Raw genomic sequence first — 14773 nt, 5'->3', positions numbered from 1 at the left:
CATTAATAAATTATTTTTAAAGGGATAGTACACCCCAAAAATAATAATTCGGTCATCAATTACTCACCCTCATACCGTTCCAAACCTGTTTGAGCTTCTTTCTTCTGTAGAACACAAAAGGAGATATTTTGAAGAATGTAACTTAACAGTTTCCTTTTGTTGCCATTGATTTCCATTGTATGGTCGAAAAATATCATGGAATTGAAGCTATGTTACCACTAATGAGAACCACTGCTTTAAACTGTACTGGCCGCATTGGTTGCATGATGTCAATAACCACAGAAAGTAGTTTAAAATGTACATACAATTAACTTAATTAAAACATATCCCTCAATTTAAATTAGTCAATTAGTTTCTGTGGTAAATGACAGCAAGCCATATATTTATTTTTTTATTTATTCAATCCTCCTAATGGTTTTTTCCCCCAGGGTGTTTATTTAGCAAATGCTTTTAAATTCAAGGCAGCTTTCAGTTTTCAGTTTATGTGCAAATTACAGAGTACATCACATTTGAACATCTAGGGGTTCAGTGTCTTTCTCTAGTGCAAAGATTCATTCCATGAAAGTATGTGTTTAGAATGCAGCGAGTGTTTATGCAAGCAACCACATGAAGCAAAATGCACAGATGAGTTCACACTTGGGGGTGGCCCCGGAGCCTGTCCCACTGCAGATTTGAACAGGCCCACACGGCGACACACTATGTTGCACCATACAGGCTGTGATTTCCTGCCATTCTCTCAGGACCCATCTGTTCCCACACTTTGGTGTGCTTTCTCAGCACCATCCATTCCACTCTCCGGGGACATATTGTTAAAGATGCCATTTCTGACCCACCTGCTTGTTAGTCATTATATAGCGGCCATATTTTTGTCATCTTTCACAGATGATATTTGAATAGCCGGAGCTACAGACCAGGAAAAATGGCCCCCAGAGGGAATGTGACTTTTGTTTGATTGTCATCTCACTGAAAAGGATGGTGAGAATGATTTTTCACAAAACGCCGAACTGTTGAGAGCTTCCTACTGAAGTGAACATAAGGAAAAATCATAATTAAGCTTGTAAATTCCAAGTTGTGGGATCTAATGATCATCTGTGTTTTTTGGATACCGGTTTACGAGTCCTTTGAAGTGACCAAGATCTGAATGGGTCTATAGTTTATAACCAATACAAGATCATTTACACTCACAGGTACACATCTCCCTTTTAAGAGCCTCTGTTTAAAGAGATCTGACCGTGATGTATCGATTTTAAAGGGACAAGAGGAAAAAGACTATGATCCATCTTGAAGTGCTGTCCATAATAATATAATATAATATAATATAATACAATATAATATAATATAATATAATATAATATATTTCAAATTAAAGAGTTGTCTGTTGTAGCATAAAAATATATGTATTTTTCTGTATATACAAGACTAGTGGCACAAATGGGTGCTGAATATGTAAAAAAAAAAAAAAACGTCCCTATTTTGAAGAATGTCAGCTTCACATCTAGCGCATTTGACCACCGCATTAGTAGGAAACATGAAACATGGGCTGAGAAACTATGGTGACGGGAGCTTTTAGGGGCTCAAAATATCTTGGCTCTGGAGAAGCTGAGTGCTCTGTTTTCATGTTATGGTCTATTAGTGCAGTAATGGCTGTTAAATTCAACTTATTCTGCATGAAGCTTATTTTGCCAGTAATGCTGCATGCGTTTCAACCAGGTTTCAACTCGGGAAGTCGAGTTTCCAAATTTCTACAAGGAACAGTGGAATAAAATGTCACCTGAAGCTGGACTTACAACTTGGAAAAGGGCTCAGAAATAGGAAATTCGATGTCATGCAAATATGGTGGTGCTCAGGAAGCACTATTTAGATAATAATGAACAGTAACTTTTGAGCAACTTTTAAACTTTTATTTCAGTTCAAATTTGTCTATTTGAAAAAATATATAGGCTAATTCTAAAATAAAAGATGCATTTTTTTTTTTTATATAACTAGGCTACAATTTATTTAAAGTGTTTAATATTTTACTCTGTTAATGTCAGCGATATTTACTGGAATACCGACTTTCCAGGGGAAAGTGTTTCTCTGTCACATATCCTTTTTCATATGCGCTTTCCCTTTAAGAACCTCGTAGCACCACGGTGCTCCCTTGCAAAACACAACCAAAGAGGGCGGGGTTAAAGCAAACTGAGTGCATTAACCTATAGCAGACGTCGAAACACTCACGTCAAATCGACTCTGGGCCAATCAGAGTGTTGCTATTATAATTTTTTTCTTCAGACGGTGAACCAGTAATCGTGTTGCCTGTGATATAAAAGCTCCTCACGAAGGACAGTGGTATAGATTCGGAGAGGAGATTTACTAGCCTACTCTCAGTAATTTATATATAAAATAATACATTCCAAATAATCGTATCATTTTTATATTAGCCTAGTAAAATCCAACGACAATCAGGTCGTGCTTGTTTGATATAGTGAACAAATAAATATCTTTGTGTGAAGTTAAAGCGATATAATGGGCATCTGGCAACCCAGTAAAGGTGACGAGCTTTCGATGTGATACAGTTGTGGTGAGTGCAGCGTCGAGACGTCAAGAGTGTCGCATTTTTAAGCGGTGAATGGAACAGCTTAAGCGAATGGCTCGTCTGTGCGTTGGTCCCCGACTACAAAGAGTTCTTGTGTAGCCCAGTAATCGTCTATTGTGACGGATCTACCAAACCAGGTACGTTTCTTTAAATATAACCCCAAAGTGTTGCAGCGTTACAATGTATTTACAACAACACCCGTACCAACCGCATATCATTCTACTTTCCTTCGGCGAGAACAAAAAACACTATTTTTCCTTATTGTAGACCGCCTTAAGTTTTTGAGTCTTTAAAAAAACTGGTCTTGCCTCTCGTATGTTTTGAAGTGGGGGAAAATGATGCGGACTTGGCACGTGCCAGCGTATGAATTGAACTGTTTAGGACGACTGTCCAGCTGTCATTCATCTGCTTAGTCTTTATCAAACCCTGATGATGATGATGATGATGATGATGTGGATGTCAAAGGAAATAAAAACAAAATATATATAATGCGGCTATAGTTAGACACGAGATTTTGTAGTGGTTTTTATATAGCCTAAGCTCTTTCGCTGATTTTTGTCGTGAACAGGAATAACATGTTATTAAGTGTGACAAAATTAAATATGTTCTCTTTAGGTTTTATTGAATAGAGCTGTCTGTAGTCTCGTGGCCTGGCAATCACTTCAGACAAATTAATAATTTATGGCCAGACAGCCCCCTTGAGATTCAAAAGATTATTTTGGACAATAGAAATACCTTTCATTGAAATGAGGTTGTGCTTTGGCCAAGCATTATTCCAATGAGAATGACTGAGTCTGACTGAGTGATTTCTTGTCAGACCTGAGAGAGAACCTGATGTAGGCTACTGACCGTTAGATGTGATGCATGACACATAAATTCAGATCTCTCTCTCTCTCTCTCTCTCTCTCTAGGCTATATATATATATATATATATGTGTGTGTGTGTGTGTCTGTGTATGTATATATTTATGTATATGTGTCTCTGTTTATTGACTTTTCACTGGGTTCTCGACTGAGTTTTAGACATATCACTGCTGTAAACATATCTGTGAGATCCCTGAAGTTGACTAGTCTCATAGACTGTTGAAAAGTTTTTCAAATGTATTTTTATTTGTTTAATATGTTTATTTCAGTTGTATAGGCTGAACATTAACATTAACATTTCATAGTTAAGTACTTTTTTCTTTATCAAGAATTCAGCATTAGATTAGGATTGTACTAGTGTTCCCTGTCTGCTTAAACAACTGATATCTGTTTGATGGACAGTCTTTTTCTGATAACACTTCTGCTGTGACACTAACTTCTCTTGTGGTTTCATCTAACAAGCACTTGTGTATTGATCTGTCCTTGCGTTTTGCGCAATCATGATTATGTACAGAGACCTGAAATATGGACTTTCAACATGCATGGAAGCAGAAAGGTCGTGTCCTTTTTTAAGAGGCTAAAACCTACATTCACGGCCACATTGACGGACCAAATTTTAAATCCTGATTCATTTTGTGTTTCTTTTGTAGTTCTGACCCAGCCACTAGAAGGCAATGGGGATTGAGATATTTTTATTTCGAGATTGTCAGCCAATTCTGAACTACGGAGAAATTACTCTGGAGGTTTTGTGCTTGTGAGCTGATTGGATTGCCACTTCAGATCAGTTTTAGCACTGCAACACCGCACTTTGGGCATCTTAGATGAAACACTCTAGATGGTATACATCTGAATATTAGATTAGGCCTCTTGGTTCTCAAGTCGACATTGTCATAGATCATTTTAAATGTGCTGCAAAATGTGTTCGGTATCGCACGATTTATTCAAGCTCATTCAAGAACCTAAAAGCTTCTCTCGAAATGTAGAATATTGCTGTCAACATGTGGATGAAGTAATGTGATCTTAAAAGGCTTTCTACAGAATGCCTTGGGGTCGGAGGTCGTAAGAAATAAGACCATCAGAGATTAGCGAGTGGCATAATGCCACTCTGTGTCCCATCCTTGACTGAAGAATCAGGTTTAACCAATGGCCAACATGTTTCAGTGAAACATCTTTGGATTTCCTATGTTTTAGGGATGTGCAGATATTACAATTCTGATACCAATAAGTGGATAATTGGATGCTATGGCTGTTATTACAATTCTGTACTATTTTGTGTATACAAAAATAATTAGTGTTTTTAAAGATTAGCTTTAAGTGAGGGTTAGATGAAGAGCCTAACTACCATTAGTGGTAACACAAAAATAATGGCTAGTAACAAAAATAATCTAAATAAGAATACCGATACCAACTGATATAAAAAAAAAAACCTAGTTATCGAGATGGTACAGTTAAATTGTGCATTTCTACTACACCTAAAATTGTAATTTCTAAGTGCTTTTTGTGGAAACTGAAATGGTTGCATAATTCGCCTTTGGCTAAGCCCCGCCCCCCTTAGTTACTGTTGCTGCTACGTCCGACAAGCAAACTTCATCTGGGCTCTGGTATCAACATGGCTTATGCTGTGACAGCTCTTCCTGCTGAAATTTTATCAAACTTTTATAAAGCAGCAAATAAAGTGTCCGATAGAAGTAGGCAAAAGGGGCTGCAATATACGTTCGAAGGCTATATTCACGACATACAGGTGAAACGCAAGGAACAACAAGGCATTCAAATAGAGGCAAAAGCATACCGGTCACAGTCAAAAAATGAACGACCGCATATCCTACTAATCGAGACGGAGGCTGGGACTAACAATATCATGGAGCAACTGTTCATGCAAAGCTGGGTACTACTAGGTCTCTATTCACTTCTATAATCGTTATTACAAAGCAAACCGACTACGCGAGTATAACGTTGTATTTATTAGCAGCATGTGCTAGACGACACTTCTCAGGATTTGACTTCGGTTTGGGAAGGGGAAAAAACGGACACCCCCCTCCAACCTCTCTGGGAAACGCGTATCTGTGTTACAAATGCCCCAGGCACAACGTTTAACCATATTTTTGATAAAACTACGACGGTAATAGCCTGCCGAGACCAAAAATATGAGACGCCTGTGTTAAAGCAATGGAGCGTTGTGAAAAAAAGTGTCGGACCACTGTGGGAGCTCGTTCTTGTCTGCGCTGTGATTGGTCAATCTACATTCTAGGGTGTGGCTTAGCCAAAGGCGAATTGCATTGAACAGGTGAGACAGCAGGTGCTTGATTGTTAAGGAATGGTTGACACGTGACCGGAGCACTCCTTTTGTGTCTTTTGTAATCGCTCAGAAATGCCATCAACACACGGCTGTCAAATTCAAGAATGATAGCGTGGATCTGCTCATGGAGCACTTTTTTCATCAAATGTTGCATTCTCTCCTCGCTCTTTGAACAGAAAGCCTTCATATCTAAAATGAAAAGTATCCGGCTCACTTTGTCTGTTGCTCATTCACTGGTGCTGAATTTAATTTCCAGAGGTTTCTTTTCTGAAGGGTTTTGTTCAAGTGGCCCAGACTGAACCTTCTTAGGAAGGATCAGAGTTGTATGAAAGGGAATATTACTGAGTTTGATCTTTTCTCATGTCTGAATTTTTAGACCTTCTTTAGTCTAAGAAACCCCTTTTCTCAGGCTTTCTAAACATCCAATTTTGTTTTTAAAGGGAAAAGATTTAGGGATGCACCGCCACCGATATTTGTGAGTGAAACCTATAAGCCAATAATTAATTATTTTCATGTTGTGGCCGATGAGCAATAAACATCAAAATGATATACTAGTATTTTGTGTAGAAAAAATAAAATACAATTTTTTTTTTATAATTAATAATAATAATAAAAAAAACAATTGCATTTAAGTTAATCTCTAATATGGTTGATAGCTGATACATTTACTGTTTGGGGTTGGTAAAATTTCTATTTTTTATTTTATAGAAAGTCTCATACTCAATAAGGTGTCATTTATTTGAGAAAAAACTGTCAAAAATATAAAATATTATTAAGTGTAATATAAAAAAAATCTCTATTGATATATTTTAAAATGTAATTTATTCCTTTGTTGGCTTCACTTATTGAATTCCTTTGTCTTCTTCAGTGTCACTGTCACATGATCCTTCAGAAATCATTCTCATATGCTGATTTGCTGCTCAAGAAACATTTCTAACCATTATCAATGTTGAAAACAGTTGTCTACTACATATTCTTTTGTGGAAACAGCAATATATTTTTCAGCATTCTTTTTATGAGTAGAAAGTTCAAAAGAACAGCATTTATTTGAAATAGATACCTTTTGTAACATTATAAGTGTCTTTACAGTCATTTTCGACCTATTTAATGCGTCCTTGCTAAATAAAAGTATTAAAGGGATAGTTCACCCCAAAATTAAATGATCCCATAATTTACTCACCCTCAAGCCAGTATATTACTTTCTTTTTTCAGCCAAACACATTCGGAGTTATTTAAAAATATCCTGGCTCTTCCAAGCTTTAAAATGGGAGTGAATGGTACCTTCAGATTTTGAAGCCCAAAAAGTGCATCCATCCATCATAAAAGTAATCCATACGGCTCCATGGTGTTAATAAAGGCCTTCTGAAGTGAAGCGATTGGTTTTTGTCAGAAAGATATCTATATTTGTAACTTTATAAACCATTATCACTTTCTTCCGGGAATGGCCGTATGTGAGTCTAGTTCCGGCGGAAGAGTAACCTCTGACCCTGTTGACCCTGTATTGGCGAACAGAGGATAGAGCAAAACAAAACAGCGGTCACAAATTAGAAGTACAAAACGAGAATTTTCAAAGAGAAATGTTGGAGGATTTAGAATATATATATATATATATATATATATTGAATTTGTTGCCCAGCCCTATTTGTTTGAACTGCAGGAGACCACCCTACTCTCACCTAAGCTTACGCTGCTCCTACATCCTACGCGTCGGGTCAGAGGTCACTTGACTCGCATACGGCTGTTTCCGGAAGACAGTGATTATAGTTTATAAAGTTATTAATATGGATATTTTTCTTAAAAAACCTATCGCTTTGCTTCAGAAGGCCTTTATTAATCCCCTGGAGCCGTATGGATTACTTTTACGATGGATGGATGCACCTTTTTGGGCTTCAAAATCATAGTTACTATTCACTTCCATTACAAAGCTTGGAAGAGCCAGGATTTTTTTTTTTAACATAACTCCGATTGTGTTTGGCTGAAAGAAGAAAGTCATATACGCCTAGGATGGCTTGAGGGTGAGTATATTATTGGATAATTTTCAATTTGGGTGAACTAACCCTCTAATTTCATTCATTCATTCATTCATTCAAAAAAGCTCATCATTAAGGAAAGGTGTAACCAAGACAAGAAGGACACTTCATTCCAGAAGCTAAAATGCAACCCTCCACCATTGTTTGGTTAAAGAAGAATGAGACACCCTTCATGTCTTGTTAAAGAAATGTTTCTCAGACTCTTCGTCTTATTAAGTGGTGCTGTGGTCTGGTTTCAGCACAGGCCTGTGGAGGATTCCCAAACAGATCAATGTCAAATCCAGTGGAGGATATCCATAACAGAAGTGTGGAAGCTCTATTAATTTAATACCAACACCTTCTTGATTTCTCTTTCACAAATGTGAAACTCGAGACCAAACATTGCTTCACCACAGTAGTAAATCAGCTAAGAGGTATTTCTTTGGTGGTGTGGAGTGATTTACATCCATTATGATGCTGCCTTTAAAATGTCTGTAAATGGCTAAGCATCCATGCCTTCCATTTGTTCAATGATTTCTTTATGATCAGTATTGTATCCGTCTTATACTCTTTACTAGTCTGACTCTGAACTCTGCAACATCCCACTCAGCTTGTGTCTTAGCCAAAAATTGAGATCCGTTTCTTCTCTGTGGAATGAACTGGAGTGGGTTTCTAACATATGAACATTTTATAAGTGAGCTTGAACCTAAAGCAAACAAGGAAGAGGATGAAACCGTGACTCATCCTGTGACACATTTCAGGGAAGATGTTCCTGAACAACATCGCCTCTTCCTGTGGAGAGTCTCATCCATTACACTGAGGATTCTGGGTGTGGAATTCCTGTTTACCATCTGTCAGCACTAACAGCCTGTGGCCAAGAAATCCATCATGAGCAAGGCCCTCTCCATCAAAGTAAATCTGCACAGACCTTGAAAGAGAGCTTTAAGTTCCTAGCACTTATCAGAGGCTGCTGGTGTTCATAAGATGTCGCGGTTCTGACGTTTATCTAAGCCTATGATTAACGGCGTAAGATAGACGTCAAGAACAACACCGACATGGTATTCAGCGTTTTTTTTTCAGAGCAGTTTTATTTTTGTCAGGAATACAGAAAGAAAGTGACTAACCGTGTATAGATTGCGAATTAGGATAAGAATTTGAAATATATGAAATAACGGTTTATTTAGTATGTTTGATTACCAAAGAGAAACACAATGTTAGTGAAGAGATTGAGGTCAAACATGAGACATGGTATGTGAAAATTTTTTGTTTTTCTTTCCACTGCCCTGCATCTCAGAAGGCCAAAAACGTGTTTTGTGTGAATGGCCTCTTAGTAAACAAATTCAATTGTGACAGTTTATTTTCTAAATTCAGCTTTCTTATGCTGCATCGTCCTTGAGTATGTATGAACTCCTCCCAGCTGTCAACTGCCAGTGAACAATAATCACTCACTCTCTATTTCTCTCTGTCCCTCCTTTTTATTGTAGAACCACAAGAAAAATCATTAAAATGTTAAACCAATTTATTATATTATAATAAACCAATATATTATTAAACCAACTTTATTGCCACCCAATTAAGATGCCATCATTTCCTGTCCTGACATAATTTATCTCTTACTGTATAGTGTGTTTAAGCACAGTGGACCTCTGAATTATCCAATCAGCATCCAAGATCGGAACTATCCGTTTTATAAGGGAAACCGCAGCCTTGGTGATCAATATTTGTTCCCTGCAGCCTCAATAGATTCCCTAATGGCACCTGAATCTGTCTGTGTGCACAAGTACCTGTGTGGGGCTATAGGGGATTCTCATCATATGATGTAAGGTAATGCAATATTGGTTATTTAAGAATTTCTTGACTATAATGAATAATTTTGATCACAGATAATCTCCTTTGTGTGGACCAAGATGAAGAACTGTGTCAATTAAGGGTCACTTTACCATCACTAGCATCCTGGAATAGATTCCCAGCGGTTCCAGGCTCAGGTGTCTCACGAAACTCAATTGGCTGTGTTTCCGGGTGGGTCATTGTGGGTAACCTCCTTCGGATGTCTTGAGAGGGTCTCACAGGACTGCTTTGAGCGAAGTGGCTTAATGCCTTCACACACCTTTTGTTCCCTTGATGAGACCTATAAGTAATGTAATGAACATTACGACTGATCACGTTTCAAATAGTTGTCTTTGAAATATGGAAATTAGCCTATTGGAGCACATTTTTGTACTGTGTTTGACAGTCATAATAGTATTTTTTTTTTTGCAGTAAAAGAGGTAGAAAAAAACAAAACAAAAAAACAATTACAGCTCATTGATTTATTTTGTTTTAAAATAGGCCAAGGCCAATGTTGTACTTGCACTTGGAAGTTATCAAAACAGTGCCAAGACATTATTGGAGCTTGTTAAGGCCTGCATAGTCTTGGGCAAATAAAATCACAGTATGATTATTTTGACAAATATTATGATTGCCGTTTAAACTGCAATATACTGCGGACATTTAAGGTTATTGTAGCAGCTAAGGTATCAAGAGTCGGGATGTGCAGATAACCAATAAATTGATTCATCAATTATCATGTATCCCTATCATTATCCCTTGCCATTAACCCTTCGCCAGCATGTTTATGCAGTGCAGTGCTGACACAGGCCAAATTGTGCTACACTTTGGTCAGAGAATAGCAAAACCTTGCAACAAACCCAACGTGCCTGAGCCAGAACAGTGTGGTCAAGTTTTATGTGCACTGCTTGTTGTTTCGAGTTGGACACCCACTCCTTAAGGTTGTGTAGCGCACTGCAAATTAAAGACTGCAAGGTCATGCATCTTGTTCTTGGTGGAGATGTGTTGGAGAGTGGGTGGAAACATGAGTCAATCTTAAGATATCCGACCAGATCTGTCTCTTATTTCAGACCACTATATCTTGCTAGTGTCGCTTTCCAAAATCCGATTGTGCTTATCGTCCAATACTTTGAAGTCTGATATATTTTTGTCCTCGCTAGCATTTTTTGTTCAGTCCATTTGCTTTGTTAAAAGCTTCTTTCTTTTTAGTTTATTTTGAGGCCATTTTTTGGTTGAACAGGGCAACTAGTGGTATTTCATTTAGTTTTTTCACGTGTGATTACAAATGCAGTATTTGTCTTTGATCCATGATTAATAGGTACTTTTATTCACCGGTTCATAACCACATTGTTATCTATAGGGCACAGCTGATTGGCTCCTGCTGTACCAGTAGCCAATGAGCTCGCTGCTTTACCTTCAAATACTTGGGTAGCATTTGCCTTAGCAGTGCAGCGCGGTTTCAGAAATACTCTAAAATTCAACATCTAAGATAAGTGCATGGGTTTTTACTCTATATCTCTGTGTTTTGCGTAGTCTGCTTAATCAATTCCTTATGAACTAACCATTTCATGAGGTTTTCATGTCAACAGTCCTGATTTAATGCTTAGAGTAAATTAATAGCATTAGCAGCTAGAGAATATGCATTTTACATTTATGCAGCAGCAAGCAGGCAATGTAAGGATGCAGAGAAAAGCTTTTCTGAACTCTTTAAAGTGAAAGGCTTTTATTTGTATTCACATATCTAACAGAGCTACAACAATTCCTTGTATTTTTACAGCAGCAACATGTATAACAATCAGATTGCAATGTTGGCAAATATCAACAGCAGTAGAACACTGGCAGACTGTGGCTAGCAGGACGAGGCCGAGGGCTGTGGGAGAACGGCGTGAGGCCAGTGGCGTGATTGCTGATGAGTAGGGTTGGGTACCGAAACTCGGTGCCAATAGGGAACCGGTTCCGACGTAAACGGCAGTAACCAGACCGAATAAGAACGAAAATGTCGGTGCCTGATTTCGGTGCCTAACTTCATTAGGCACACACGCGCACACACACACACACACACACACACACACACACACACACAAGGTCTCTCGCTCGCTCTCTCTCCGCCGTGCGTGTGCTACACAGTTTGGAGCACAGTTTCTTCTGTCTCGCATGCGCGCTCTTTCTCACAAGGTTTGGCTGCATTTCACGTGTAAAATTACGTGTCAGAACGCCCTCTGAGTGTGTCGATAGTCTGAATCCCATATAGACTCAAGCCAATTCATTGGCTGATGGCGCGGGCGCCGCATCGACGCACTTACGTCGTCATACTATGTTGGCGCGCGCGCGCCATCTGCTCCTCAGATTTCTTTGCCGAAAAATGAAGCTGGACGGCAGCGCAAGGAGCTTGGCAGCGTCTCGTTGCCTATTAAGAGAAATGTTACACCAGTAACCAGAGATGTTCTCTTTCATAGGTTCACTCAACGCTGCGTAGCTAAGAAGCAGTGGATTTGTAGGCTGCTGTATCACGTGCCGTTTGAACTGACGCGCTACAGCGATCTGTCACATTTCAAAGAGCCAAAACGTTATTTATTGTGTGAATCTCGTAAAATTATTGACAGAATCTGACAGCTGTGGATTTGTTCCATATCAAAAGTAACCTTCTCTGTCTTGTCTGTCAGTGTCCTCTTTGTCCGCGATTTTTCTGTGTGAAAAGGGTCATTTGCGTGAGTCTCACGGTCAATGCGTGAGAGTTGGCAGCTCTGCAATCTCCAGTATTATTACATTGTTTGATACAATATTGTTTCATTTGATATTATGTAAATATGAATTTTTGTTTTATATTGGTTTTATTATTACCATATGTTACTTGTATTTATATTGTTTAAAGATTTAAGTTAATATTGTGTCCAGTTTGGCCCTGTAAATTAAAGGGTATTATTTTTTGATAAAGTGTGTGCGGTTTCATTTTCTTAAGTACCGATTTAAGAACCGTTTAAGCACCGGAACCGTTTAAAAAATACCGAGTAGGTACTGGAATCGGATAAAACCCAAACGATACCCAACCCTACTGATGAGCGACACCTGCGTGACGCACCGGTCTCGTATCTCTCACGGCCCTCGTCCTGCTCGCCACAAAGATGTTGCAGTTAAGTAGACACTGTACGTGTTTGCTAATTTGAAGTCCATGTGTCGGCTAATGATTCGAGCAAAAGATGTAATCACATTATTTACAATTGCGCATTTTCGGTAGAATTATATTTGGGTTACTATTTCATAGCTACAGGACGAACAGCGATGTATGCTTATGTCGGATACCTTTCGTATTAGACTCACTGCTCAAACGTAGAATGATAATTGTCATTTCAACTTATAGAGCGTGCAAGGCAGTTTCCATGTATTTCTCAAACGAAAAGCAAGAGCACCACAGCGATGCTGTATCATTTTGGCAAACGCTCCACCGGGTGTGTGTGCGCGCTGGAGAACGTCAGTCATTTCCGTTTGCGGTGCATTTTGCAGTGGTGGGCGTTTCGATCACGAACATGTCGTTGATCATGAGTGGTGGCATCAGAGGTGTTTATTATCAGTCAGAATCACTCACTGCTTAGACTGCAGAAGCATTTGCTTAACAACAGGAGTGTAAATGGGAGACTCATTGCAGTTTGCACGGCTCATTGATGTACCGGCACTTTATGAGATCGCTCGGGCTGAGATGAGTGAGCAGTTTTGCACGCTCTAGCGACTAAATATCATTCATTGAATAAGTGTTCATGCCATGGTGAGGACAGACAGTCGGTTGCAGGCTGCGAAGTTCAGGAGTGACATATGTGGGATTCACTCTCAAATTATGTTGTTGACATAACCATTGCATGCGACCGGACAGATATGAAATGCCAAGTAGTAATGCATTAGCAATGTAACTCCGACAATAGGTAAATAGAATATCAGCTCAAATATTTGAGTTCTTTTCCAAATATCGTAAAATAATGACTCATAAATATAATGTTCGCGGTACATCGCAACATTTTGGGAACTCTGGGTTCCAGAACCGGGATGGGCATTCAAGTTTAAATATTAACCTTTGCTTAATCTACGTAACATCAAACAATGCCTTATTTGTTTAAGAAAGGTGTTTTACAATCTTGCATTTGATGCAGGAGTAAAATACTAGCATACAGCAGCAGAGATGCGTATTAAGAGAGAGCAGCAGCAAGCCTTTTACATAAGGTTACTGCGAATATCATGTCACCTTCTCTGTTGGAGGGTAATTCATTTACGCTATATTGTACAGAAGCAGCATGTCTTACTTGCTCACAGCCGCATGTTATGTATGTATTGGCAGTAGCAAGTCCTGTACTTGGTCTGCCGCAGCAGCAGCAATAACCTACAGCAGCAGCTGCAGCAATAAAAGCAGAAGCAGTAGCATAGCAGATCTATTCCGCCAGGACCAAACATAACATTGTCATACCCATTACCATGCCAATCACTAAGAGATTTGTCATGATAGAAGTACAAAGTTATTGCATGAAACTCTAGATGGTGCAGGCTAATAGGTCCTTTTACTCACCTGTTCATAATCACGTTTATCTATAGGGCGCAGCTGATTGGTTCCTGCCTTATCAGTAGCTTAACAGTTCAGAAACCCTCCACCTTCCCCAGCTCCACGTGTATAGATCTGCTACGAGTAATTCATCATGTATGCTATATTGTACAGCAGCAGCATGTCTTACTTGCTCACATCAGCGTGTCTTGTATGTATTGGCAGTACCAAGTCCCGTACTTGCTCTGCCGCAGCGGCAGCAATAACCTACAGGGGCAGCAGCAATAAAAGCAGCAGCAGTGTAGCAGATCTATTCCGCCAAGACCAAACATACAACATTGTCATACCCACTATCATGCCAATCATTCCGAGAGTTGTCATGACAGAAATATATCTATGTGTATATGCATGTACTTTTTATATATACTATTTTATATATTATACATGTTATTGATGGTTACACCACATGCCATTTTTAGAGTCATGAACTTTAGAATCAAAAGTTCTAATCACACTTGCGGTCTTTACGCCAACTTAAACACTTGGGCCAAATACAGGAAATACGTAATGCAAGCAGACAAGTGGTTAGGTGCAAGATCGCTAGTGTGGGTGTTTGGACAGGCCCAAAGTGTACACTTCTAAGAACGTGACACTAGGCTTGCTGTGGTAGTTTATTACCG

General features: G+C 38.8%; 1 protein-coding gene across 6 annotated transcripts in view; it reads left to right on the top strand.

The window, feature by feature from the left end:
• The first annotated feature begins 2370 nt into the window (after positions 1-2370).
• Positions 2371-14773, top strand: part of tpst1 (tyrosylprotein sulfotransferase 1) — a 361312-nt gene continuing 348909 nt past the window's right edge. For all 6 annotated transcript variants that reach the window (XM_056263309.1, XM_056263312.1, XM_056263310.1 and 3 more), the window contains exon 1: positions 2371-2712. The gene's annotated coding sequence lies outside the window, so the exon portion shown is untranslated. The remainder of the gene's footprint in view (positions 2713-14773) is intronic.

Source organism: Rhinichthys klamathensis, unplaced genomic scaffold (genome assembly GCF_029890125.1).
Source record: "Rhinichthys klamathensis goyatoka isolate OS25496 unplaced genomic scaffold, OSU_Roscu_1.1 h1tg000206l_1, whole genome shotgun sequence".
NCBI lineage: Eukaryota > Metazoa > Chordata > Actinopteri > Cypriniformes > Leuciscidae > Rhinichthys > Rhinichthys klamathensis.
The sequence above is the reverse complement of the archived record's forward strand: the minus strand, read 5'-3'. Positions and strand labels throughout refer to the sequence as shown.